This window comes from Cygnus atratus, chromosome 26 (assembly GCF_013377495.2).
Source record: "Cygnus atratus isolate AKBS03 ecotype Queensland, Australia chromosome 26, CAtr_DNAZoo_HiC_assembly, whole genome shotgun sequence".
Lineage (NCBI taxonomy): Eukaryota > Metazoa > Chordata > Aves > Anseriformes > Anatidae > Cygnus > Cygnus atratus.
In genome coordinates, this window is record NC_066387.1 from 4290209 (window position 1) to 4308354 (window position 18146).

Genomic DNA, 18146 nt, shown 5'->3' on the forward strand with positions numbered 1-18146 from the left:
TAGCCCGTAGGAAAGAATACAGCAGGGATTCTTACATCAAGCATTTAAAAATATAAGTTTTTCAGCCTTAATGAGGCATCACAGTAGGTGCCTTGCTTCCAGCAATGATATTGGAAGCTTTAGGACAAGCTTGAAGTCACGCAGACTTTAGCTTAATCATTTGGTGGTCATGGTGTGAGGGGAGGGTTTATTCTTGGCTTCAGCGGTGATACTTGACAGTTGAAAGTAATTATATTTAGTTGTATTTGCTGAAATACAAACTTACTATTGGCTGAATTATCTGATTCCACACTTAGCTTTCTGACCTCCTCTGGCAGCAAATTTTGCAGGTTAACTACATGCTGCTTGAAGAAGCACTTCTCACTTCTGGACTTCAGAAGACTTATTGCTAAGTAGGTCCCTCTCATCTACAGAAGCAGCTACCTTGAATTTTAATAAGAGGATGATGTTCCAATACAAAATGCAGTAGAGCAGCCTCTCTATCCAGATCTTGTACTCGGCTCCCCTTTTTCTGAAGCAGTGCTCTCTTCTCAACTTGTCCAGGTTTGTTCCTGGTGCTGGTTAACTTTGTTCAGTTCTCAAGCCTTTTTACTCTAATCTGCAGCCTGATTTTATGCCATGGAAGGAACACCTGGTGCACTGAAATGGTGCCTCAGTGGATGTGCTTGCCTGTGGTGCCGCTGGTTCAGCACCAAAGGAGCTGTGGCCACAGTACTGTACTCTGCAGTGGCTGTTCCTGTTCTGCTTAGTACTAGGAAAGTGGAAGCAGAAAAAGCAAAACAACTTTTCCTTATTCTGTTCATTTAACTACAAAATGAAATCATAACCTGGAGAATGTGCAAAATGATAATGATCAAAATCAGTTTAGGAGGAAAAAGGTCTGCTCTGCACTGGTGCAGACTCATCTTAAGTACTTTTGTGGCAGGTTTGGGTGCCACAATATAAGAAGGACATGAAACTACTAGAGAGTGCCCAAAGGAGGGCTACAAAGAATGTGAAGGGTCTGGAGGGCAAGATGTGTGGGGCAAGATGGGTGAGGAGTGGCTGAGTTCCCTTGGTTTGTTCAGCCCAGAGAAGAGGAGGCTGAGAGGAGGCCTCATGGCAGCCTGCAGCTCCGTCACGAGGGGAGCGGAGGGGCAGGCACTGAGCTCTGCTCTCTGGGGACAGCGACAGGACCTGAGGGAACGGCACGGAGCTGGGACAGGGGAGGGTCAGGCTGGGTGTTAGGGAAAGGTTCTGCACCCAGAGGTGGTCGGGCACTGAACAGGCTCCCCAGGGCAGTGGTCACAGCAACAAACCTGCCAGAGTTCAGGAAGCATTTGGACTATTCTCTCAGTCACATGTTCTGATTTTTAGGTGGTCCTGTGTGGAGCCAGGAGTTGGACTCAATGATCAGGCACAGGCAGCGGAAGCAGGGACACGTGGTCTGGGAAGAGTACAGGGATGTAGTCTGGATGTGCAGGGGTAGGATAAGGAAAGTCAAGGCATGGATGAAACTGAGCTTGGCAAGGGATGCAAAGAAAACAGGAAGGGATTCTTTATAGATACGTTGTTCAGAAAAGAACGGCCAGGGAGAATGTACCCCCTCTGCTGGATGAGAAGGGTGAACTGGTAATGACAGACATGGAGAAGGCCGAGATACTCAACAACTTCTTTGCCTCAGTCTTCACTGCCAGTCAGGCTTCCAAAGTCTTTTGTTTCCCTGAACCTGCAGATGGAGGCTGGGGGGGCAAAGTGCCACCCGCTGTAAGTGAAGAGCAGGTCTGAGACCACCTGATGAAACTAAACAAGTACAAGTCTATGGGGCCTGATGAGATGCATCCCAGGGTCCTAAAGGAATTGGCTGATGTACTTGCCAAGCCTCTCTCCATCATATCTGAAAAGTCCTGGCAATCAGGCGAAGTCCCTGGTGACTGGAAAAAGGGAAACATTACTCCCATTTTTAAAAAGGGTAGAAAGGAGGACCTGGGGAACTACAGACCAGTGAGCCTCATCTCTGTGCCTGGGAAGATCATGGAACAGATCCTCCTGGAGGCAATGTCAAGGCACATGCAAGACAAAGAGGTGATCTGAGACAGCCAGCGTTGCTTTACCAAGGGTAAATGGTGCCTGACTATTCTGGTGGCCTGCTATGATGGAGTGACTGCATCAGTTGACAAGGGAAGACTGACCAATGTCATCTCCTTGGACTTCTGTAAGGCCTTTGACACAGTCCCACATGACGTCCTGGTCTCCAAATTGGAGAGAGATGGATTTGATGGGTGGACCACTCACTGAGTAAGGAGTTGGCTTGAAGGTCTCACCCAGAGAGTGGTGGTCAATGGCTCTATGTCCAGGTGGAGGCTGGTGATGAGTGGTGTCCCTCAGGTCTGTCCTGGGACCAGTGCTATTTATTATCTTTATCAATGACATAGTGGGATTGAGTGCACCCTCAGCAAGTTTGCAGGTGACACCAATCTGAGTGGTGCAGTTGATACAACAGAAGGAAGGGATGCCATCCAAAGGGACCTGGACAAGCTGGAGAAGTGGGCCCATGTGAACCTAATGAGCTTCAACAAATCCAAGTGCAAGGTGCTGCACCTGGGCTGGGGCAATCCTGGACATGCATACAGAGTGGGAGAAGAACTCATTGAGAGCAGTCCTGTAATTTTAAAATTAAAGACATTTGAGTGTAAACTTGGACTTCATGTGACTTGACAAGGATGGATTTGATATGCATGTGTACTTCTTTTCTGAAAAATGCTGAACTTATAAAAGTGAACTTATAAAAGTAATCAGTTCTACAGTTTTCAAATAAATCTTGTTCTTCTGCAAATTCAGCTGCAGGTTTAAGAAACTTAGTATAACTGTGAAGAATCTGTAGTACTTCAAAAACTGATAGATATTCAAGTCAAATTTGGAATGAATGTTATAAGGGTATAGTTATAACTGACCAACTTCTATAACCACAGAATTCTTGTGTGACACATTCAACAACATTTAATACACCTGAGCTTAATTTAGGAGTTTCTTAACCTTTACACTCTTTGCCAAACCTAGCAAACAGCTGTGTGACTGTTCAGCTCTAAAACACCTCCATGGTTAATTTCCTTATAATGATAAGAAATGTGAAGTCAGTTTTCCTGGTACTAAAAGCAATTTTGGTTTTAATAACCAGGTTTCTGTTGTGTTCAGCCCTGGCAATTGACTGTACTATGGCTCAGAGAAGATTAATTCTGGAGTCCTTCCTGGCTTTTTTTTTGATATGACTACCATCTAACACTTGAAATATGATTTAATCTGTGCCAAAGTCTATAGCTCTCATTAATTCGATGTACCTGATGTTTTGGTGGTTTGGCAGATGATTAACTAAAGACATTATCTTGAGCTTATGAAGGTAAAGAAGGATGTATTCCAGAAGCTTTCACCTTTACCAATGAGAATCATGATGTGTGCCATCATTTATCCTCAGAAGAGCTAGAGAGGTTAGTTTGAGCCTCTCTTAAAAATTCTTCCAGATTTGTGATACCAATTTGGATTTTGTTTGGTCTTTTCCTTCTCTGAGATGGGAAATTAAGGCTTGGAATTAAACTCTGAATTCAGAAGCTGAATACAAAGCACTGTCCCTGGTTTTCACAAACCTCACAGTTTACATTATTCAGAACATGAGATTATCACGTTGATACCATGAAAAAGCCTGCAGGAAAGTAGGCACGGCAGGAAGTTCAAGATGAAATCTATAGGATCATTGTGGTTTTTTCTGGTTGGTTGTTTTTTAGTTTGTTTTTGTTTAAGCATTTATCTGTGAAATCAAACAACTTGTACAGTTATTTACTGAGACAGGTATCTGGTAGCCCAGAACCTTGGCACAGTCAACTTCCAATAGTCCTGTCTAACATATCTAACAACTTGTATTCTTAAGACGTTTCTTAGACAACCTTTTACTGTTTTAGGAAGAAAGTGTGTTTTATTGATATGCTAAACATCTTTTTCCTGACTAATTTATATGAAAGTTTGTGAATAGATCTAGGGTGCTTTTTGTCCTGCAAATGGTTACTGATATGTCAATTTAATGCCTGAAATCAGAGCTAGCTGTTCCCGTTGAAGAATGTGTGGATCTTATGGTGGATCAGTGGTTAGCACTGAATTTGAACCTTAATAAAAGCTGGGAAACCACCTCCTTCCCTACTCCACCCTTAGCAGGATGAAGCGCCAGTCCCGTCTCACTGTTTGCTGATGTGGAAAATGTTGATGCTTTTCCAAGGTTAAGGTTTATCAAGTTAAGCCCAACTGTTTTTTTTCTAAATTCAGATGGGTTAAAGTTTGAGTAAGTGAGAAAATTTACTGAGTAGCTGTGTGGATTTTTTTTAAGATCTAATCTGGTGGTCAAGATCATGTTTTTATTAACTCATTAGCTTATTAGTCAGTGGCACGATGTCCAAGGTTATTTAAGATGATAACACCCCTGGACTTCTGAGCACAGCTGTAGTTTTTTTTACTTCTGTTTAGTGAAGTGAAACAAATTCTTGCGGAGTACTGTAATGTCTTACAAAAAGAGTATACGTACCAACCAAGAAGTTACCACACTTAAAACTCCTACAGATTTTTAGAAACAAGCATGTGATATGCCTGTAACTGCCTGATTTCTTTGAACTGTTGTCCACAGCAGTTACGATTCTTAGTCAGTACCTTCCAAAAGGGTCCTCACCTCTCTGTATTTTGTGAGGTGACATGCATCTAACCAAGCCTACAATATAGTAACCTGATTCTAAATCAGCTGTTAGGTGTGCTCCACAGTCAGCAAAAAGCTAATCATTTTAATTGTACTAGACAGATATGTTTAGTTGTATTTAAGTCTTACACCCAAGCTGACTGATTGTTTAAGGAGCCTGAAATGATTAGGTCGCATGTGAGTTCCTATTGCAGTGTGAGTCAGTAAAGGGCGATTCATCAAGCTGTTAGCACTTTGTGAGCATTTTATATATTGCAGGTTTGGATGGGACTCTGAAGTGAGGTTTTTTTAATTCTTTTTTTAAATTTGACTTTCTGGAAATTTTCCATTTATTTTCAGAAGACATTTAGTGTTTCTGTAGGAAAAAAAACAGTACTGCCATTGAAAGCAAAATGAATGTGTTGCCCTGTTTGATTGCAGACTTACCGGGAGCGCTTAGAATGACAAAAGCACAGAAAGAAAGAAGCTGTTCAGAAGACAGGAAACCAAGGAAACAGGAGCCCCTGCAGAGTTCAAAAACAGCCTCAATGTGAGCTCTGTGATGTCCCTTGCACAGGAGCAGGTGCGTGTGTAGCACATATCCGGGGAACCTTCAGAAGGCGAGATAGGTTTTAATGTTAAGAACACAACAGAGCATGCGTATGGCAAGTAAAAGATCTTTAAGAAATATTTCTGAAAGAGAAAATGTGATACAGATGTGCTTTAAGTCAGTTTGCTGCACTGAATGAACTCTTGGGATAACCAAATGTGATCTGAGCAAGTGTGTTGCTCAGCTTTGCCAAACATCCCTCTAAAACTGCAAGGTACACTGAGAAAGCTTAACTGTTGTAAAAAAAAAAAAAAAAAAAAAAAAAAATGTTTCTGTATCATTTTTTCTCTAAACTCATGTTAAAGTGATTTTACAGTTAACAGGGAAATAACTCTATTACTTAAAAACAAAAACACACACAAAAAAAACAACTAAGTATAGCAGAATCAGAACTTGTTTATGACTGTTCAAGCCAATATCTCTAAAAACCGTCTCCTTCAAGTGTTCAGCCATCTTTGGGCTTAGTTCTGTGTCTCATCTAAGCTATGACTATGAAAATATCTGGGTATTTTCAAGTTCTTCACTTGGCCTGGGGAGAAGATTTTGCACTTATGAGTGGCTCATGTGGTCATTCAGAGTTGTCTGTATTTAAGTAAGGATGCAAATCTTTTAGCATAAATGTTGGTTTTGTGTTGCATTAGGAGTGTAAAGCTCAGCAATAAATTTAATCCCCTACAGTCAAATACTATAATAATTGCTATAGTGACAAATTGGGGAAAGTTATGTTGGGGACAAATAGCTGACAATAGCATGATGAATTTTTAACTTAAATGCTGTCAAGAATGTCTTCCTAAATAGTAAACTTCATAAATAGTAAAGAACTGGGCTAGTAATCCATTTTCTTCATGCACTGCTGAAATACAGGGAACAAGCAACAGAAGATGGTGAAACCAGAAGCAGGGCTACAGTTGTTTCTGAAAATGTACCTGGAGGGCTGCTGGATTTCACAACCTGTTTTACATGACCATGTAGAAGATGTTAACATCTTTCCTCTCAAGATAAATTTCTATGTGAGGTTTTCAATTTCAGACGTACTATTTTAATGTAATTTCAACATTGCTTTCTCAGCAACACATGACCAATGCTTGTTGAATTTATTCCATACTATTTAATTTCATTAGGGTGACAGGTGTTGTCTTGTTACTGCATATGAACAGATCATGTTCTAGTTAAATTTCCATGTGAGGTTTTCTGTCCTTCTAGAGCCCTTTGCAGCTTAAGGGGATGTTGTCTTCCTTTCCTGTCTTAATAGCAACGTAACAATGCTATTAGAGTAGCTGTTGTAAATTACTCAGTGGGTTGGCACAATTTTAATACGGAATAAGTACGTGTGTCTTTTAAAAGTACATTCTATTGTAAAACTCCTAAATGCAAAATAGCTTTTACTGTCCTGGGTAGATACCCTGAACAACATGTTTTACCTCTCAGACAGGAAATAATGAAGGAAAAATATTTGACTTCATTGTGAGCTCCAAGTGCAGTTTTGATGGCTTCAGTGCTGAGGATATGCATGTTAAGCAGTGGAGAGGAACGGACTGCAATACCAGGTATGAATGGAGATGTCGTCTTGTTATGCTGAGCCAAAGTGATTCTGGTTAGCAGTTCCCAGAATACCAAAGGAGACCACTAGCCAATGCATTACTTTTCGAATGTAAAATGTAATATTTTATCAAATGTAGAAAAGAGTGGGGTAAGTTAAAGTATTGGATAGCAATTCCTTCCCTTGTCAAAAAAAAAAAAATAATACTGTGTTTTGTGTACTTGATAGGTCACATTATCAAGACTCTTATCTATCTGATTTAGTTTGAGGAGAACGAGAGAGTTTTAGTATTCTATGACTATTTAGCGGGTGACTCAAGTGGATTTTCTGCATTTTGTCAATGCTTAACTGGTAAACATTGTCTTGTTTCAAAACTGAAATTAAATGTCTTAGAGATCTTCAGAACAACTCTGAGCTCTTTTTATTTCACCAGGATGAATTCTTTGTACACCCTAAGAATATAGATAGACTCAATCAGTCAGTGTGTTCATTGAAGTATGCTATATTCCAGCTGTCTCATGATAAAACTGGCTAATAGTTTTTGATAGAGTTAGCTTCCTATCTCTCCTTTTCCCTTGCTGTCAAAGGTTTCTTGCATGGAGTGCAGCCGGGGAACACACCACAACACACCATCTTTTGTCCTACCACTGTTTAGAAAGTTTTGTCTCCTTCAGCTTGAATGAAGGCAACAATCTAGTTAAACACTTTGCAGAGCTTATGTGCCACCGGGGCCTGGGCCCTGCGATAGGTAGGGGTCTGTCTGACACCTCTTCTGGACATGCTTACCCTATGTAACCGATGAAGAATATGCAGCTGCTGTATTTAAGGGACTAAAAGCACATCTAGAACTTCCTTTTTCTTTTATCCGAAAGTTTAAGCTTGAACATCAGTTTTATTCTATATTGCAGTAGGAGGCTTCTTTTTCTCATATTGTTAGTCCATTTATATGATAGCTCTGGAAGCTTTTCTAAAACGCTTTATGATTTACTTTTAGGAAAAAAGGTTCCAGATCTAATATATGAGATGATGAAAAAGCAAAACCAAAAGATTCTGATAAAGAGACAGAGTGAGGAAAAGCAGTGTAGACACATAGGAATCAGGCAAGTCACCCATACAAAAATGGGTTTTCCTGGGGTTCTATTGGAATCGCTTTTGTTCTTTCTTTATTTATTTATTTAGTTTGAAGTTGAAATTCTTTCATTTACTTAGCTCTTTTTTTTCTAATGTAGATATTCTTGACCTGGGTGGATTTTAAGTTGGTTACAAATTTGTTTCTTTTCAGTGTCCCTGAATTCAGATTTGCCAAATGGTTGCATATTTCCATTTTTAAAAAATATTTATAATTATTATATTTTTTAAAATAATTTGAGAAAATATTCTACCCTCCTCTTCCAGAGACTAGAATTAATGCACAAAACGCTTTGGTCATGTCTGGAAAAGAGGAGGTGAATGGCTCCTTCGTAGGCCTGCTGCAAAGCCATATCCCTTGAGAGAAGTATATATATATTTGTTATCATTGTTTTAAGTTTTATTGCTCTAGGACTATTCCTTCTAAATGAAGAAGCTGATGTGTTGGCTTGTCCGTAGTGGCTGTTATTCAGTTCTTTGTAATTGAACACACAATGCTTCAACGCATGCTACTTGTCTCTTCCTGTCTGGGAGAGATGTTTTTACACAGTCAGTGGAGGGAACAGCGTAATTAAATGTGTTGTCCAGCTGTTATCACCTGGTCTTCTTAAATGAAGAGGGGAATCTATAGCTGTGTTGTGGTTTTGGCTGGGCTGGAGTTATTTAGTAGCTGGTATGGTGCTGTGTTTTGGATTTAAGATGAGGATAATGCTGGTAACACACTGTGTCATTTGTTGCATTGCAGAGCTTACACAGAGGTGGGACTTCTCAGCTTCTGGCGCTGCTCCCCCAGCCTCCTCACTGGCAGGGCACAAGAGGAGGGGACACAGCCAGGACAGCTGACCCCAACTGGACAAAGGGATATCCCATGCCAGGTGGTGTCATGCAGAACAATATGGGATGGCTGGATGGGGTGAATGGGGTGGCTGCTCGGGGTCTGGCGGGGCATCAGTTAGTGATGGTGAGCAGTTGCATTTTGCATCGCTTGTTTTGTGTATTCTTTTTGTTTGTTTGTCTTCCTTTCCCTTTTTTTCTTATGAAACTGTCCTTACCTCAACCCATGAATTCTTGCATTTTTCTTTTCAATTCTCTCCCCCATCCCACAGGGGATGGGAGGTCAGAGAATGTCTGCGTGGTGCTTAGCTACCTGCTGGGTTAAATCACAACGAGCTGTAATGCAGCAAAGGAACGCTTTCCATACGTTTTCCAAACGTACCAGTAAGATGATGGCAGATGAGTCCAAATACTGCTCTAGTGGCAGCGCAGCAAACAATTATCCTGAGAAGTCCCTAAGTGCACCAGTTTCAATCTGAGTCATTTTGTGTACAGCAGGCAAAAGAGGAAAGCTTGTGTTTACTTTCTGCTCTCTGCAAGTTTGACTTATGAATCACATTGCTGTACTCTGATCAATAGACACTTCTGTTACCACGCTTGGCACTTGACTGAATAATACACAGCTACTTCAGGCTGGAAATCAGCATGCATAGTTTAGGTGTGTTCCTACATCTTCCGCTGCTTTCTTGTTGACCAGAGCATGAATAGCGATTAAATGTTGTTTGCAAACAGTCTGGTATTTAGCTGACCAGAGGACAGCTCCTTTGAGACTGGGACTAGCTTAACATTGTTCAAACTGTATTTAATGCAACTGTGTAACTTTTACTTTTTTTTTTTTTTTGTATGTCTATTAGGTTCTTTGAAGAAGACCAGTACTGCAGATAGAGGTGGAGAAGAGTTACAATGGGAAGGGCAGTGGCTTCCCGTGGGCAGACCTGACATGCTGTTACCTTTCCTGGTGGGTGACCATTGACTGTCTTAAAAATGAATCTGTACTAGTACTACTTAGTGAGTTTTCAAGAACAGAATATACCAGTTTTCCTAGCTCCTGAAAGGTTTAACTTTGTATTTCTCCATCTATACAGAATTGTCACCAGGACTTTAGAGTGAAAAAATAGAGATCTATTCTGTCTTGAGTTTATGTAATATTAGTTAGTTTTTCAGAATAAATAGTTCTTCATACTCTAGAGTTGCTTGAAGGCCTGTGTTATCATTTAACCCATCAATTAAGTACCACACAGACACTTGTTCACCGCCCCACAGTGGTATGAGGGAGGGAATTGAAAAAGGTAAAAGTGCAAGAACTCATGGGTTGAGATAAGTACAGTTTAATAAGAAAGTTTTGGTTTTCTTTTCCTAACAAACAAGTGATATAAAATGCAGTCGCTCACCACCAGTTGAGCAATGCCTAGCCAGTTCCTGAGCAATGGCAGCCTCCCAGCAAACTCCCCCTGAATTTATTGCTGAGCATGATGCCACATGGTATGGGATATCCCTTTGGCCAGTTGGGGTCAGCTGTCCTGCCTGTGTCCTCTCCCAGACTCTTGTGCTCCCCCAGACTTCTCACTGGCAAGGCAGTACAAGAAGCTAAGTCTTTGCTTCTGTGTAAGCACTGAAATGCAACAACTTTAAGGAAAGGTTGGATGTGGTGTTTAGGGACCTGGTTTACTGGGTGATATTGGTGGTAGGTGGACAGCTGGACTAGATGATCTTGGAGGTCTTTTCCAACCTTAATGATTCTAAAACATCAGTGTATTACCAGCATTATCCTCATCTTAAATCCAAAACACAGCACCATACCAGTTACTAGGAAGAAAATTAACTCTATCCCCAGCAAAACCAGGACAGCCTGTAGAAAGTAATTGTCTTCTCTTCTACCTTTTGTAGATCATGTCATACCGATAGGGAAGCCCTAGACCTTTATAATCAGCATATGATGTTATGTGGCAAGACAGGTCTTGTAGCATTGAGAATATACTTGCTAATGCCACCACCTCTGGCTGCATCGAAAACGCTGCAGAGTTGTTCATTCTGGCTCTCTGCTGGAACTGGTTGGGGAAGTGGTGGCTCTGGCTGCATTGGAGCCAAGTAAGTCCCTGACTTCTAATCAGGAGGCTTGCCTGAGGTATTCACCTGCTCCTTCATTTCTTGGCACTGCAGCATGCATGAAACTTACTGCCAAACACCCCCAGGATAGAGTATCATCAAAGAGCAGTTTTAAACCCCTCTCTCCAAGCGTGATTTCTTTGGCATGATCAATTCTACAGCTGGGCAATCCACTCAGACAGCTAGTGTACAATATACAGCAGTATGGTTTTCCCAGGGAACTTGAGTGGTTTTTCAGTTTGTTTCAGTCTGCCTGGGAAGTTTTTTTTTGCTTAATTTCTTGAGAAAGACATTAGAGAAATGAAGCTCTTGCTGCATGTGTCTATGCTTGGTCTTTCCTTGGAGATCAGTGCTTTTTGTAAAAGAGAATACTCAACAAGCAGTCAATAAGATAGACCAAGTTTCTTTGAAGGCTGCTTTTGTTGCAGTACACTACTCTAATTATCATAATATCAAAAAGTCTTATTTATTGACGTTTATGAACTTTTTTGCTGTATTTTCATAAGCAACTTGAACTGCCATAAGGTACTGCTGAATGAAGCAGTGCTGCCTGTCTGTCTGCTTGCTGCTGGCACCAACTTTCATAGGCCTTTGTTGAAAGCTGGATTACAGAATATATGGCACACTGCTAATTTAAACTGATTGCTAAACCTTGCTTCTAGACTAGTCTGTGCAAGTTGGTCCGTCTATATGTTGATGGTAGTGCTATGACTCAAGACATTACCTTCAAACGATTTTTAAGACATACAGGATAAGAAGTTTTGTAGAAATTAGTGATTATGTAGCTGCTGAGCTCAACTTCCTCTTTCCTCTTCATGCAACCTAGGTAATCTGTAACTAGACGTGCAAAAAAAAATCTCCATTGCTTGCTCAAACTTCCTTGCTGAATTTGCTTTACCACAGTTGTATTCATGCAAACCTTATGACATAGGTGTGGTATCTGTGATAGTTCTGCTAGGATACCTTTGACACCCAAATAACCACTGAATTTCTTTTTTTCCCTCAGTCTACAAGTGTACTCATCTGATGACTCATGTCATATGACAAACCACTGGTAGCATCCACTTTACAGAAGAACTCTAGTCAATCCAGATATGTTCCTCATTTGGAATGTGCACTTTTGCCTTAGATTCACTGACAGGGCAAGATCTGGAGAAAGAGGAAGAAAATGAAGAGAAGAGGTAATGCATTTTTGTTAACTTCTTTATAAAGTTACCGTGAGATAATGGCAAAGTGAGATTGGTGGAAAAGCTGCAGTGTCAGGCTATATGTAGAACACCCAAGGGAATGAGGAGTGGTGCTACACCACTAAAAGAAGGGGGAAAAATAACATGTTAAGTAGCTAAGCTCTTTTATTTTTCCTGGTGTCTTTTTGTGTACAACTTCAGGAAAAACTGTATTTATATTCATAGTTCTTAAACACTTTGCTGTACTGCTCGTGCTAGGTATACAGACTTAAAATGTCTGATTTGTAAAGAAAATGCAACATCTGTCCATTTCCACAGGGAAGTATTAAACTTGTCTCTTCAATTCCTATTAAAATAGTCCATAGAACAGCATTAGCTGTGACTAAAAACTACGCTTTTATATTGAGTAGAAACATTTAAAAGGACAAACAAAGTGTAAGCTTCATAGTTGTCTTCATAGCATGTTAACTAGATAGCAATTGTCATTTACATTCTTCAAATGAATAATGCAGACCCAGGACACCATATGAAGATTTCATTGTCCTCCTGTCATCAGAAATACAGCCCAGTCTCACTTAAGCACATTAATAATAGATAAGTTTTGTTTTGTTTTTCAGATGGCTTGGAGTTGTTTGTGATTTAATACAAAATAGATTCAGGGCTCCTGGGAAGGGTTTTTCACATGGCTTATCTTCAAAGAAATGTAGAAACTGAGCCCTGAATTCTGAACGTTGTAAATTGTAAGAGTGTCTTTTTTTCCCCTCTGAGGACACAGGGATGTTCCTATTATCCTGCTATCTGCCCAGAAATGTGAACTTTCCTCTTAACAGGGTATCTCAGGCTGCCTATGGAGCAGTTTTTGTTCAGATTCAATTTTTCCTAAAATAGGAAAATGGTCATCTAGAGCATAGAACAAGTTATGCTTTCCTCTTTAAGATAAAGTTTTGCCATGCTGTGTACAGAAATGTAATGAAAAGTAAGGTCTCTGCCCTTTCGACATGGCTCATACAGGCCAATACATCAGAAGTAGAAAGTGGAAAATAAGTGCCACTGCATTCATGTGAATTAAGCAATCTCTTGAACAGAAAATTTGCCAATCGAAGGAATGACATGCTGGAAAGCAAGAGCATGTTGTAGGTAGTTTTTTTTGAAGATGGGTTTTGATGCATAAGCATGAGAGAAACAAGTTGATTTTTTTCTTAGTTACTTTCCAGCTATTAACAGAGGACAAATATGAAATTTCATCTGATGCTGAAGGAGCAAGTATAGTTACCTCTTCTTGCAATGAGTCAACAATGCAGGTCAGCATTTCAGTGACCTCTTCTCCTGTGCAAGAAAATACTACTCCTAACTCCTAACAGAAGTAAGGAAATTACTGTTCAGAGTAGACAAAAAGCATTAATATGACAAATTAATGTACACCAATTATCAAATTTAAAGTTGGTGTGTCGATAGAAATGGATGTTATCTGGATGCTTAAGTCAAAATACATGTCACAGTGACTGCATCTCAAACCTAAAATACTCCTAAAGCTCGTGGCCTAATACTTTCACCCTAACAGTTTCCTCCATGGGACGTTTTAAAGCAATCTTAATTATTAGCAGTAATCTGTTAAATAGGGATTCTGATGCTGTAGTTCAAGAGCTGATGACTTTTGGAAAGCTGTGTTGCTGACTTAGTGAGAGATACTGTCTGTGATCACAGTGCTCACAGCATCTGTACTCCATGACTGCAGATCTCATAGATCAATTCAGTGCTAGTTTGGTAGCAACTGTTATATCATAAACAAAATTTTAAGCGTATGCTTAGGCTATTTCCAGTAGCATTTTAGGTCATAAAAATTTGATTAAGATGCAAAGAAAATTGTGTTCTTCCTAGACGTAGCAAAAGTGTTTCAGCCCAATCTGTGTGATAGATACTTCAAATTAGCAGAAACATCTAGAATTGCAGGCTGCTCTTCATTGTCTTAAATGTTTCCAGTGTGAAGGTCTTCCAAGCCAGTGCATTTAGTTGAAGCATGGTGTTTATTCTGCAGCATTGATCTGTCTCCCTGTTGAAGGAAAACATGCCAGAGCAGGACAAAAGGAGATATGGCTTTATACTGCAGAATTGACTGTGCTTGTTAAAGTGTAACTCTTGTCACTGAGTGTTTGTGGTGTGGGGGGGTTATTTTTTTTTTTTTTTACTGAGCTTTCAGTAGTTATATCTTGTTCCTGCTCATTCTGGCCTGGAGCTACTGTACTGTGGCCAGAATATTTCTAGGACACAATCAGGACCATTGTGTGTGTTTGTTTGTTTTGTTACTATTTTTCTCAGGTTTTCCTGAAGCAGGCTTTGAAGTCCAAAAGATCTTTTTTCGTCTTTCAGGCTGTGAAGATTGTGTAGCTGTTTTTCTGTTTCTCAGAAAATGGCTAATAGGAACTCTCCTTTGATAATCCAAAAAAGAACTTTCAAATACAGGTTTTCAAGTCAGGTGGTAATTTCTTAAGAAAGTTGTAAGTACTTACCATGCTAGTTCAGTCTCAGCAAAAACAAATGGGCTTGAACAGACTATTGAGACAGTATGTACTTCTGCTATCCGTGAATCCATAAATATTTCTGCTTATTCTGTAGCTGCTCAGATATTGAGCGTAATTTGGTAGCCATCATTTCACTGTGCAAATCAGGGTGACTCTGTAGGCTAGTTGTTTTATCCCCTTCGTATTTTCTGTCACTGAGTAACAGTGCTGTATTGCATCTTTTTTCTCACTGAAAGAAAATTCCATTAAATGCTGTTCATATAATATTATAGTTGCTTAAGATCAAAGTCATTATTAACGTTTGTGGGCTTTGTGCTTGCAAAACAACTTATTTATGTGTTTGTTTTTATATTTACTGGTGACTCTTCTCTTTTCCCCATAAAGGCTAAAGGTCTGTAGTTAAATGTGATTATCATCGAAGTTCTGCAAAGACCTTTGCCAGCATGTACCCACCTGTGGGGCTCTTCTGGACTGTGTGAAGACATAAAAAACCTTCTCTGTCATGTCATAACAGCAGTTAAAAGAAAGATGTGATGTAGCATTAAGGAGCAGCAATGCTCATTATCTGAGGGGCTGTAGTGAAGTACAAAATCAGTTAGTAAATCTCACTTAGTAAATTGGAAATGGTAGTAAATCCAAGCTAAAGATCACAGACTTCAGTAGGATGCAGGATTTATTATACATCTATCCTTGCTTTTTTCTTTTTTGTAGCCCTAGATAAAGTATCTTGCTTAGAAGGACAGTATGAAATTCAAAACACGAGCAGGTTGTTTCAGGAACTCATAGTCTATGGATAAAAGTCAGCATTTCTGGGGTGTGGTTAATTTCTTTCTAAGGTTGACTTCAAGAGCAGACCTGCTGAATTGCAAGTCTTCCTCTTCAACTGTAAAGGAGAAAGGTATGTAGATAAGTAAAATTAGGTGAGGTGCCCCCCTTCACACAGTGGGGTGTATCTGCTCTAACTTTGGCTTTGTAAAGTTAGATCTCAAGATGAGATAGCCTTCCTCTATAGAAAGCGTAAAGAAGAATAGCTAGTCCATGTGACTAGCTCACAGAAATAATGTTAAATCAGGATTTTCCACTTCTGCATTGAGTTATACAGGTACTCTTCAAACTGTGTTAACACAGCGACTTTGCTGTAGCGCAGAGATATGGGGACCGCTGCTTTGGGTTACTGGTTATAATACTATGTCTGTAGTCTTGTGGGTGGCCAACATGGCTACTAAGCATGTAACAAATACATATTTATTATTTTCCAGTCAAACTGAACCTCCAGTATCAGTTATGGTGGTTTCATTCATTTAGCTTCAGTTTTCTCTTGTTTGGAGTGGCTAAGCCGTGCTCGTGCTACGCTGGAAGTTTGAACCTGGTAACTGAAACTATTCCAGTTTGCATTCGTCAGGCACAATATGCCCTTGATCTCGATTGGCAATCTCTAGAATAACTTTTGTAAAGCTTTTATTAATAGCATTCAACATTTAGTTAATAGTATTCAGATAGTAGTGTTAGAACCCTAACACAAAAATAAAAAATGGCATAGAAGGTGGAGAAAAAGATCTATTCTTGTGTAGACCCATACAACTTAAATAGTCTCACATATGAATGATGGAAAAGTGCCAGTAAATAACAGAAATATCCATGGAGACCACCTAAACCCAAATCTAAATGACAGAGGTGATATATTCTGCTATTCTTTGTGCTTATGAGGGAAAATATCTTGTGCATTTACTGCAGTTAAGATTACCAGGCAGCCGTAAAATTCTGCATACATTCAGTTATCTCAGATCTTTTAACATTTTTAGAAAGAAGCTTGGAACTGAGCTCTTAATTCACTTGAGATTCATCCTTAAAAAGCTCTATTTGTCATTACTGCATTTCATATGTTTTTGTTTGGCTGTTTTGATGATAAAGTAGCAAAGTAACTTCTTACTGGGCTATTTGTACAATAAAAATAATCACAGAAGTTGATATGTTCCTGGTGGTTTTTCAGGTCTTTTACAATGCAATATAGAAACTGATTTCAAAGTGCTAAAATAATCACTGCAGTCCTGAGAAAGGGCACGTGTCTAGAGAAGCAGTAAGGTTTGGTTAAAGGGAAAGTTATTTTTGCTTGTTTTTATTCCCTCTAATGGATCGCATTTGTCCTCTCCGTAGGCAGCAGGACTTTTTGTAAAAAGAAAAAAAAAAGCTTTAAACAGGGCATTGAGCCTGTTAAATCCTGGCAATCCCATGCAGCGTTTTCTTGAAGGTGGCGTGTCAGGAATGCCGTTGGATGGTGGGTATAGAATCATTTAGGTTGGAAAAGACCTCTAAGATCATCAAGTCCAACTGTTATCCGAGCACTGCCAAGTCTACCACTAATCTGCGTAATCACATGGTGTCATCACATCAGTACCCAGGAGACTCACGGGAACCTTTGGCAGAGCAGCTTGTGCCGCGAATGTTGTTCCTCGGTTCTGCTGCCTCTTGTTTGTTTTCTTACAGAAGTGTTGCTAAGTGCCACGGTTTGTCTCTACTGCACTGCTGAGTTGCTCTGTTAAAATAATATTGATAGCAAAACTTTCTCCAGGAAGGAGAGACCTGTCTTCGCTTTCTGATTCATAAGGAAAGACAAACACCTGAATTTGTCAGAGATGTATTTCAGGCCCCCCAGGCATTTGCACTTGGCTTTTACAAAGCTCATACTGATTTTCTGAATACTTGCATTGTTATTTATAGAAAAGCTTTTAAGGGAAGCCTCCAATGCTGTAACTTTGTGCTCGTTCTGGAGAAGCTAAAGCTTTATCAGTTTGTCACATTTTCTTACTTAAGGGTAAAGCAAAATGTCAGAAGTAATTAAACTGTTTTAAAACTTCTTAATTCTTTGTTCCTTCAGTTTTGCTGTTAAAAACCTGAGTGCAATATGTTTACTTTTGTGATGTCTTTTTTCTCATATCTTGCATTGTCAGATGAACCTGGGCTGCAACATGTCCATTAGAAAGATAAGTTGGATGCTCTGGAGACTGACCAGTTGGCAGTAAGATGATGTTACAGCCTGTGCACTGGTAGAAAAGAAGAGCAGTTAATAACAGTTGAGGAGGACACTTTAGCAAATGTTCCTGGCAGTGGTATACTGGAGATCACAACTGCAAATAACTTTTTCAAAGTACTGAGAGATGTGATCTGCATTTTATTTATGAATATATTTCTATCACTTTAAACACAGAAATCATGCTGATACTGCTCACTTCTTAATAAAGAGGTTCATCAAAGTGAATGAATACTTCAAATGAGGGTCTAGTTGTCTTTAAATATGTTACTTGTTTTAAGTGTTCCTATCTGCCATTCTGTCCTCTGTCACAATTTGTGTTCCGTGTGTAGAAAACCATAGAACTTAATGTAGCACGTGGAATTGTGCTGTGTGTAACTCAAGCCCTCTTCCATTCTGTCTGCTCAGTTATTCTCAGTTTGGTAGATAGATGGATCATTTACATATAATTACTTTTCCATTAACGTTTAAAATTTGCCTGATCATGCTGTTTCTCTGCAGTGA

General features: G+C 39.6%; 1 long non-coding RNA gene across 5 annotated transcripts in view; it reads left to right on the top strand.

Annotated features, from left to right (window-relative positions):
* Window positions 1-17751, top strand: part of LOC118259009 (uncharacterized) — a 29815-nt gene extending 12064 nt beyond the window's left edge. For 3 of the 5 annotated variants that reach the window (XR_004781944.2, XR_007709157.1, XR_004781943.2), the window contains 8 exons: window positions 5132-5273; window positions 6165-6310; window positions 6729-6847; window positions 8714-8843; window positions 9657-9760; window positions 11915-12089; window positions 14999-15983; window positions 16769-17751. This is a non-coding gene — a long non-coding RNA (uncharacterized LOC118259009). The remainder of the gene's footprint in view (window positions 1-5131; window positions 5274-6164; window positions 6311-6728; window positions 6848-8713; window positions 8844-9656; window positions 9761-11914; window positions 12090-14998; window positions 15984-16768) is intronic. The other 2 variants (XR_004781945.2, XR_004781946.2) reach the window with 2 other exon arrangements.
* Window positions 17752-18146: the final 395 nt, after the last annotated feature.